At 38.4% G+C, this 10867-nt stretch overlaps 1 long non-coding RNA gene across 1 annotated transcript; it reads right to left on the bottom strand.

Moving 5' to 3' along the window:
• Positions 1-3605: 3605 nt before the first annotated feature.
• LOC121883697 lies at positions 3606-6628 on the bottom strand. The gene is made up of 3 exons (XR_006092259.1): positions 6514-6628; positions 6296-6431; positions 3606-3705 (listed from the first exon to the last, which is right to left on the bottom strand). It is a non-coding gene; the product is annotated as an uncharacterized LOC121883697 (long non-coding RNA).
• Between the last annotated feature and the right edge of the window lie 4239 nt (positions 6629-10867).

Genomic DNA, 10867 nt, shown 5'->3' with positions numbered 1-10867 from the left:
ATGTTATGTAGGCAGAACTTTGAAGCAAATCAATGTGCTTACACCCTGACTGCATCAAACATGGAACATTCTCTAAATTCCCCCTGTGCAGGACACTGAAGAAGATCTGAACAGGTGGCTGTTGGGTGGAGGTGGTGAAACTTTGTTTGCATGCAGGATATAGTAGGAGGTCAGTCAGTCAGTAAAACACCAGGGGAAACCATTGTGGTATGCATACATAGATGTAAAACACTAGATGTGATGTGTCATAATGAATTGCTATTCTGGGTTGATTGGAACCCATGGTGAAAGAGGCTTATGTTGTCTTTATAATCCTTGTATTTTTTCTACCAATACACCAATACTGTTTTTTATTCAAATGAATTAGTCTAAGACAACTGTACCTGTCTAGAATGAACCAAAAAAACAAAGATTCTTGTAGAATTTTGATTATTATAGCTCCAAGAGAACAAATCATGCTTTCAGTCATGAAGATAATCTCATAATTGTGCATTTATATTGACAACGATTTTATGTTTTCAATTCTGTCTGAACTTCATATGCAAGAGCTGTCTTTGGTGTTCTGAATGGCTAATATACTACATTGAGCAATATCTTTTATGTAGAAATCCTAAATAGATTCAGTATTATGGCCTATATTGGCAGGCAATTACAATCAGAAACACAAGAGAAACACACCTACTGTAATATATTGATAAATTTATTAATGCCATAAATTGTAGGCAAGATCTGTCTCTCGCTTTCTCTCTCTCTTTCACACACACACACACACACACACATGCACACACAGCTCAAAATTGACACTGTTTATTTAAAACATTGATTGTTTGGTTTTTTATATATGTTTGCTTCAACTATGTTTGTATGCTTCAATTACAGAATGGACCAAAAAAATTAACTTGTGTCAAATAACAATGGGTCTATAACATCTTTAACCGCAGTGCCTATTAGGTTGCATTTATTCATGTATAGCTTTTATTTTTTGTTTTTTTAGCTGTTACACTGTTTCAAAACATGTGAACATGTGTATGCAGATGCAATAGCCTATTTTCACATTTCAATAATATTTAACTACTGTATGCATGGTATGCATTTCAAAGTCTAGTCCTATTTTATCTCAACTACACCAATTTCTCTGAGACTGCAAGCCTATCTCAATTCTTCATCATACACAATATAGACTACTGTAGGCCTATTATTATTCATGCATTAGACCCAATTAATTTGCAGGGTCTACATATGCTTGTTGAACCATCATGTTACCACATGAGAGTTTGAAAAGAACTTGAGCTGAACAACTGAAGTACAGATCTCCTTTCTCTGACTGGATTGCTTTACCTGATCAAGACATGGATTATTTTTTATTTGCTTAACTGAAAGGAAAATCATGTAGGCATGAGGTAAGCTAGCAACAAGTGATGTTAATATATGATGACTGATTGTAGGATTCAATGTGGATAATTTAGGGTTGGCTAGATGTGGTAAACATGTTACATTAAGTGCAACCCCTCAGCCTCTAATAACAATATGTTGGCTGATTGTGTGGATGGTTCGTGTTCTATGTTGCTGTCATTACTGTTGTGTTGATTTGCCTGGGCTTCATTGTTTGTGTAGATTGTAACGTAGCTGGTTTGCTGGATTTGTCTTGCGATATTATGAAACCTTGTTGTTAATGTTTTGTATGTTCACTTTACACTTGATTGGCATGGAGTCAGCTGCTTGGCGGTCAAATGTTAGGGTAATCTTAATAACTTTGTTATAACATTACTAAACATTACCTTTGAGCACTAAGTTAGCTAGCTAGCTAACAGATCAATGCTATTAAGAGCTAGCAATCAGCAATAACTTTGACTTAGTTCAGTAACTTTTTGTAGTTTTAGTTGACCCATATGTAAAAAAAAATAAATCTCTCATCTACTTTATAATGACTCATGGAAAGTGACGTCAGCCTCCCTGGTCTCTTCAGTTCTTTTAATAAAGTAATTCAGTGCTAAAGATCACCACCATAGGTAGTGATTGTAAACAATACCCAGGTAAGATGGCGGACGATTATACCATGAGTTATGACATAACATTGCATCTAGTGTTTTATATCTATGTTTGCAGAGTCAGCACTACGTGTAGTGAGCAGAGTTCAATCTGTTCAGGGGCGTAAAGGCATTTGATACTCTTTTGTGTGGCCACTCTTCTCAACAATGGCAAAATAACCTCACTATGTGCTCCTGATTGATCTGTGATACAAACAAACAAAAAATCTCAAAATAAAAGGAATCATAACCCAAATTTTAGATGAACGTTAATATGGATTAGGTTCAATAATGGGTTAATAATCGATTTTTTAATGTCCAAAACCACCGTTAGAAAAAAATTTTTGTTTTTTTTTTCCATAAAATTGTATATGGTAACTAGGGCAAGACTGATGTTAGGAAAAGATTGCAGTTATTGTTAAAACAAGACTTAAAGTACTGCCATGCCAGCAGCTAAATGCTTACATCAGTATGCCTCTATCCTGGCAACAACAATGTGCTGATGTTTAGCAGGTATAGTATTTACCATTTCTACCATCTTAGTTTAGCCTGTTAGCATGCTAACATTCACTAATTAGCATTAAACACAAAGTACAGCTGAGGTTGATGGGAACATCATCGGTTTGGCAGGTGTTTGACCGTAAACCAAAGTATTGAACAAATGTAAATTTTGACCTGATGATGGTGCAGCTGAAAAGTGAATCAAAAAAGGGATCAACAAAGTTGCTATAATTCATTTAGAGGGGAACATAGATTTATGTACAAATGGTTCAAATCCATGTAGTAGATGTTAAGATAATTCACTGAAATACTGAAAGCACTAAATGAAAAGTCAGAGGATCACCATTCATTAGGATACATCATCTGGGCACCATGGATGTCTGTACAAAATGTCATGGGAATCCATCCAAAAGCTGTTGAGATATTTCAGTCTGGACCAAAGTGGTGGCCCAACATTGCCATCCATAGAACCACGATATTAGTGTGGCTAAAAAAGCAAATATTAACTTTTGGATTGTGACTCCAGCTTCACTACATAAAGGACACATTACTTCCTGCACTGGCACCGAGTGTTGGCATGGAAAATATATTGCATGCTGTAAATTCATCAAGTATGATTGTAACTCTTAGGGATACTGGGATGTGGAATTAACAATGATCCAGACAAGACTGATATGTGGACATTGAAATTTGGCCAAAAACTGACACATACTTAAATGTGCATTTTAAATGCATTGACATTTATTTTATTGATACATTGTCTCATGTTTATTACTAATGTAAGCATTTATTTGTGTGATTGTGCTGTAGAAACTGCAATCAGAGTTTGTGAGACAATAAATTGCATTTCCTTGTCAAGTACTCATTTCAGACTCTTAGTCTTTTTTTTTTTTTTTTTTTTACAGATTTCAACTGTGGCTATATGTAACTAGTAAGCGTAATGATGCGTTCAGGGGACATCTTGCTAACACTATCATAGGTGATAAAAATTCAATAGAAAGGAAAGAATCAAAGGAGAGAAAGCTGGAAATGTTCTGTTCTGTTTTAAGGTTGTGAGGAGTTCTTCTTTGGGCTCTGTCGACTCCACACTTCTTTGCCCACTGATCCCTATCAACCAAACAGACGACTGGCGCTCAGTAGCTCGGCTTCCGCAGCAATTACCTTTTCCCTGGAGACACTGGGAGAAAAGTGCATAGGCAGCTTCACTGTGTGTGTATGAATGAATGGTTAAGAGTGAGTGTGTGTGGGGGGACAGGGGTTTGCATATTTACAGTATGCTCAAACGTGTTTCTGCTCCGCTTAAACCCCAAAGCGACCGTGTCAGAAAATTGAGCTTCCCCACATAACCAAAAAATACCCATAATCCCTCTGTGTGCCCACATGAGGTATTTAGTTTCGCCCCCGGCATTTGAACACTGAAAGCTGATACACTCTGTGGTTAAGCCAGTGAGACAGCGACCGGTGTCAGAAATATTTGATTTGTCATAATCGCACTTTGCTACCATTAACCTTACACAGTAGGTGGGGATGACCTGTTTGGCTAAGCAAACCCCATGATTGGTGGATTAATGCTAAGTCATTGGCTTTGCTGTTGTTTGAACTCTGGCCACTCACATTCAAGAGTGTTTGCATGAATGTACACACACATACAGTATGTGCGTGCACACATCTGTAATAGAAGTACATTTCCAGGCCTTAAAGTGGCAATAAATGTTTCATAATAACAATGTATCAAAATACAGTGTGTAATGTTCATTGTTAATCAATGATAATATAATTATTTAATAATTATTTAACCATACACATTGTTTTATTTGTCCAGGTTTTGAGATATCCTTCTCAGTTTTCTGCTGCCATCTTAATACAATGGAGATGAATGGAATTTTATTTCTGGTCCTCAACACATTGAATAATTACATTTTAAAAAATATATGTCAGAGTTCCTGTATCTGTTGAATTCCATGAACCTCCAGTACCCCAATGTTCTGGCTCCATTGTGGCTGCTGGAGATGATCCACTGACATTGTAGCTGGTTGATACTTAGGATGCATGAGCAAAGTGTCTCACCGGCACTCTTTTCTCTGCTCTGCTGTCACTAAGCATATATGTATGTGTGTATGTATTTATGTATGTAATATTTAATTTCATTTGTTTTTCACATTGTTGGTTAATGTCACTTCTCCAAAGTCTCTAAAGCAGGAAAGAAGGGAAATGCTACATTTTTCTTTCTGCTTCATCATTGAGGAGATACAGATAGACAATCTGTATTGTTTTAGCTGTGTAACAGGTGACACATTGAATAGCAAGTGATTAATTGCTCATAGCAACATGGTGAGTGAGTGAAAAATGTGGTTTTATCTGAGTTTGTATGTGCTGGAATGCAGGAATTTATAAGATAAAAACAAAAATGTACCACTTTTCCATGTATGCATGTATGTCTATGTGCCCATGCATGTGCAGAGATGTGTGTGAAGAGCATCTGTGCATGTGTGTGTGTAAGTGTGTTTTTCTTAAACTAATTGGAGAGAGCTAGGAGTCAAGGCTCAAGGATAAGATAAGATTGCAGAAACCAAACGCTGCTGTCGGGAAATAACCATGTAACTGCAATTTCAGTGTTTTCCTTCCTCAGTATGAATGTTTTGCTGTGTGTTAAGTTGTCGAGTGAGCCTCATCAACCCCGAGGTATTTTGTTAAAAATCTATTGTGAAATTTCAAAACTGCATTGGTGTGAATTAAAAAAAGCATTTCCTTTTCCCCAATCGTGAAAGACAGACTGACTTTGTGCAGATACGTGGTTTTTGGTCCGACAATGGCGAGAAGCATCTGGTAACACTTCTCTGTAATTGCTGCTGAGAAACCCTGAAGATCTGAGAGGAGAAGAAAATTCCAACATGTTTTTCCTTCGTCCTTCTCCTGCCCCATTCGCCTCGTGTTGGAATTTCACCAGAGTTTAGGCAAAAACAAAAGAGACGGGTGTTCTGAGTGTAAGAAAAAAAAAAAACACTTGGATGAAATACAAGGAGGGTGTTTTTCAGTGACTGTTTATGGGTTGTGTGTGTGTGTGTGCTTGTGTAAAAGGTGTTTTCTAATAGCTATGCTGAGATCCGAACTTGGGACGTGAGGAGAATTAAATGGATTCCAATTTTTTTTGTAGCAATCACTACCCCTCCCAAAAGACATATAGCACTCACTGTAGACAGATGATTTTTTAATGAATAATTGCCTTAATTTGAAGTAGTGCCCCACAAGATCCTTCTCTTTTTGTAGTTTGACAATAATTTTGGTGATAAAAGGACATTGGTGTGGTTTAGTATGTTGCACTTTAATTTCCAGAGATCACCTGTCATTCAAATTCAAATAAATAATACAATAAGTACTGTAATACAACGTAAATAAAAATGGGTGAACTCTTGCATCCTTGGGGTCCCTTTATTGTCTACTGCTATGTCAAAGATTACCAAATTGTCTTTCACTTGTTTTGTCCTATGTAATGCCATCTGATAAAAAAATTATTCAACTTCAATGAACCAGTTTTAGAGCAAAACGTGGGAGATTAGTCCTAAAATTGGAACTAAAATTAATAAAAAGCAATCTTGCATATGCAACAAAGACATCTGTGTTTCAAAAGTGCAATTCAGTGGAAAAGGCATCATCAGTAATGTGATTTTCTCAATGTCAAATTGATAATGATCCAGGGATGGCTCCACCTCCCTACATAGTTCTTCAGTCATTACCTCTCTAAGGATTTCATGGCATTGGAAGTTTACCTCTTGCAGGCATCCAGTTCTTGGAGAGCAGAAAAGACAATCTTGGAGTGACGATCGGATTTCAGCGGTACATGGGAGACTGTGGCGTCCTCTATCTAATTGAGACATGTCTCATCCACCAGGCGAGACCTTGGCCCTGCCAGGGTGCAAAGTCTGTCCTGTAACAAACAATTGATTTAATCCCAGAGACACTAAAACTCTTTCCCACTCCTGCTCACCTGCTTTGATATGCTGTCCACTCTGGCTTCCCCCGGGAGTTCACTTTGGTCATCATTTCTGCTGTGTGCAGACAATGGCTTGCAGATGTTGTTCTATGCCAGTACCAGACCAGGTACTGAGACAATGCCCTTAGTATGACTAGAGATTTTGGCAAGACAAACCTTAAAAAAGTTCTGCCAAACTTTTATTATTAATGTACTACATATCACACCACAGGAGTTGGACCATGGCCATGTTCCTCAAACTGAAATATAAAGGATGGCACAGGGCAGATATGTTACAATCAAGTTTTGACATCATCTGTGTGTCCACGGAAGTAGTTGACAAGTTTCATTGCAACATTGGCCAATGATATCATTCCTATGGTGACAGACCCAAAACCATGTTGATAGATCCATCTGTGATGCTTTGGGTGGGCCTGCTGCTGCTTGTGGCTCAGGACTTGCTGTCCACTTGGAAGAATACAAGGCGACATCCCACAGGCTGAGACATGTGGTCAGTTGCTAAACCGATGTTATCCTTATTATCATTATTGCACACTAACCTTTGCATTGCATCTGTGGCCGTGTTAATATCTGAATCCCGAAAGAAAATGTTCCAATCCATGCTAAGAAAGCATCCTCTTAACTCCTCTGTATGGACACTAGCCCACACTTTTAAAGTTTTTGTTTCTGGACTGGCTGATAGGTGGGGAGCAGGTGAATGAGTTGCCAAGAGGAGGTCTTGCTCTGGCTTTGTACACATCCTTGATATTAACATAGCACTTGTCCAGAATCTTTTTCTCATGCTGAATTTTACATATTGCTGAAAGCCTGGCAGAGATTTCACCAGTTGGCAATCATTTAAATGACCTAGGACCTCCATCAGTGCGAGGGGCTTGCAATGTAGGTGCCGATGAACACAGTCAGTGATTTGACTCTGCACATTCCTATTTGACTGGATTTACACAGCACAAGACAATACGTTGATACATAGTGGATATTGTGGTCGCAGAGTAGGCATAGCAGTTCCAGGTCAGAATTGGTCTGATCACAAAATTGTGTCACCACTGTCAATATAAACACAAATCCCTCTGTCCCTTGTTTTACAGAGTTCTCATCTCTATCAGAATGACTGTAGGAAAACCCATCACTCATTTGTATAAAGATGACTGGCACATCATTACACCATGTTTCTGTAAAAACCAACAAAGACTCAGGATACTCCTTGCAGGCTGCAATATACAGTATGTTCATCCAACTTGTTTTTCAATGATTGCATGTCCAGGTAGTCTGTTGGCTCGAACACATTGTCTGATGCCACCTTTCCTGCTATGCTACCTACCGCAGAATGAGCTCCTCGGGGATGTCATTCAGTCGGTTGGTTGATAATAATGGAGCTTATTCCTGCTGTACATTAGTTGGCCAATATTGGTGAGCTTGTTTGTAAAGCACTGAAAGACCTGACTAGATTAGATTAGCCATGTGAAGGGTAATAGTTCCAGTCATCTCCATATCATCACATGCACGTAGGTTCACACTAATACAACATAGGAGCCAGTGCACTATATGATAAACAGTGAACAGAATAAACAGAGACATCACAAACTGTGACAAAGTGGATGAGAACACACCATTTGTCTCCATTTACACCATTGCCATATTACTAACTTATTTAACCATGCTTGTCAATTGTTTGTTTTATCCATAATTTCATCATTGATCTGTTCACATACCATCAACATTTCTGGTTAAAGTAATAAGACAAGTGTCTTGTGGACAAGTTATTCTTTTTCTTTCTTTGTTACTTACTTACCTGCAACAGCTTCTGGACTTAGGGGTGAGCGGGGGCCTTGTGCACTGGGTCAAGGATTTTTTAACTAACCACCCACAAAGACTCCGGGTTAAAGAGGTACTCTCTAATGAGGTTGTTTTAAACACAGGGGCCCCCGCAGGGCTGTGTTTTATCTCCAGTACTATTCTCAGTGTACACCAATGACATGACACTGCACAACAACAATTTCAAGCTATTTAAATATGCTGATGACATGACCTTAGTGGGTCTTTTCCGTAAAAATTAGGATGTCTCTGATTATTTTGCTCAGGTTTCCAAGTTAAAACACTGGTGTAAGTCCAGCTCATTCTTAATTAATGCTGGAAAAACAAAAGAACTTATTCTCATCACTGATACTGTGTGACTAAACTGTAGAAACTATCAACTGTTTTAAGCATCTAGGATCATACATAGATGACACATAACTGAGTTTCACAGACAGTGTTGATTTTAGATGTAAGAAAGCCAGTCAGACCTGGGTCATGACCTGAGTTATGGTGTTTGTCTATTTTAATGTTACTTTTTGGCTCTTATGGGGTTGGCGGTGTGGATCAGTGTGTAATTGTGTTACACACGATGCACACATGTAGCATGGTGCCACTTTTTGTAAATAAAATACATTTTCTTATACCTGGACAAAGTTTCCTAGCTTCCAAGCCACTCTAGTCGGCTTCCCCACAAAAATGATGCAGCAGAACAGCACCATAATGACCTCAATACAGATCCAGTGTATGCAACTGGTGCATTCAGCTTCTCTTGCCCTCTTGGCGATGGCATGCAATGATGATTCATGGACTAAACCACTGCACCACCATCCAGTCCCTATCAAAATTAACAATAGCATAAAATAGAAATCCCCACAGTGTAATCTTTGTGACTTTGGACAAAAGCTGCAACCAAATGAATGCATTTAAATGTACTGTAAATGTAAGAAAGTTAAGGTAAGTTATACCAGGTGGACACAACAACATTAACACCTGTAAAATCTAGCACAACCTAAGTATGTAATGCTCTATTTTTGTCACTTGTGTAAGCAAGATGTAGATTCAACACCACTGAGATTTTTTTAAGGAAGTGTTATAGAGATTTATATTTTAACTGACAAAAAAAATATGTCAAGAACACCTTTTGTACAAGTAGAAAGAAAATGAGGGAAGATGTTTGTCATGGTTTTTTGTTTATGACTTGTTTATTGGAGATATGTGATAGAGGAGGGCATCTTTGTACCACGGAAAATTTAATGAAAATGTCGTTAAATAGAAGACTGTACAAATATAAAGGTGAAATTTGTGATGCACATTTTCACTACATTTTACTAAAGTGCCACAAGTGAAACACAGTGGGGAGAGATGGGTGTTTAGGAGCCTAATCAGAAACTCAAACCCAAGTGCTCTGTAGTAAAATATAGTGAGACTGGAGCTGACAGGCTGTTTAGTTCTCAATCTGCTTGTGTAGTGACATTTTAATCACAAGATCACATGGTTGGACATACAGACGAGACTTGGTCTCAACACACACACAGACACTGACCACACACACACAGCCCGCTATCACCAGAATAAATACTTTATACCCACACACAACCACATCTCACCAACATATCCAACCACACCAATGAGCCCACCCTGACTCTGCATCCAAATCTGCCATCCTGACTGACTCTAATTTAGCGTTTCAAGTCTCTGTGTGGCACCAGGGTGGCAGAGTGGCAGGGTGGCACCGCTGGGGATTTGTGGGTGTCTACGCTGCCAGGGGGGCATGTGCCCACAAGCTGTCTGCCAGGCTTCAAAGCAGTCTCTCATTTTGTTTGGTGAAAAATGCTGCATTTTACACACTGTCACTTCTACTGAGCACTTTGGGAATTACTCTCGTGAAGTTGTTTTTTTTAACTCTTTATTTCTTAGGTATGCATGAGAGCTGTCGTGGATGTTGATAACTACCTCTTTGTTTAGTGGTATTTGGAACAAAGAAAGTGCTTAGAGTGCTTAGAGTAATGGGGATGTGTAACTGTTGAATTTCTTAAAGAATAAGACTGGTGATAGTATGTGTGTTTCTTATTGGCAAAGGGGTACTACAGTTATTTAATATTGCACTTCCATAAAGTTAAAAATAAAGAAAAAAAGAATAGACATAAAAAGAATGGTCAAAACCGAAGCTGCAGAGGCTGAGATACACTCACTTTTAGTCTGTAGTATGGGTCAAGCTCCAGAGAAACTGGATCCTACTATTTCCCATAACGCAACTCAAATTCATTAGACCCCCCCGCCTCCTAAATGCCCACTTCTTGAAAACACCAGCTGGTAATGCAGGCTTTCTGTTAGAAGTTTTGAGTCGCAAGCCCAAGTTGAGATAATCCTGATGACATCAACATCTTCACACTCCTTATTCACTGTAATCATGGTGATTTTAGAGCTTAAGCTTGTTCTCCTGTTGCATTATAACAACTCATAAAAGTATGAGCATCGTCAAAGCATCATCAACAACCAGAAAACAATAGATGTCTATAATGACATGATTAAGAAGATTTTCAATATTTTCATT

The sequence above is a fragment of the Thunnus maccoyii genome, chromosome 18 (genome assembly GCF_910596095.1).
Source record: "Thunnus maccoyii chromosome 18, fThuMac1.1, whole genome shotgun sequence".
Classification (NCBI taxonomy): domain Eukaryota; kingdom Metazoa; phylum Chordata; class Actinopteri; order Scombriformes; family Scombridae; genus Thunnus; species Thunnus maccoyii.
This window is presented reverse-complemented; position numbering and strand designations above follow the sequence as displayed.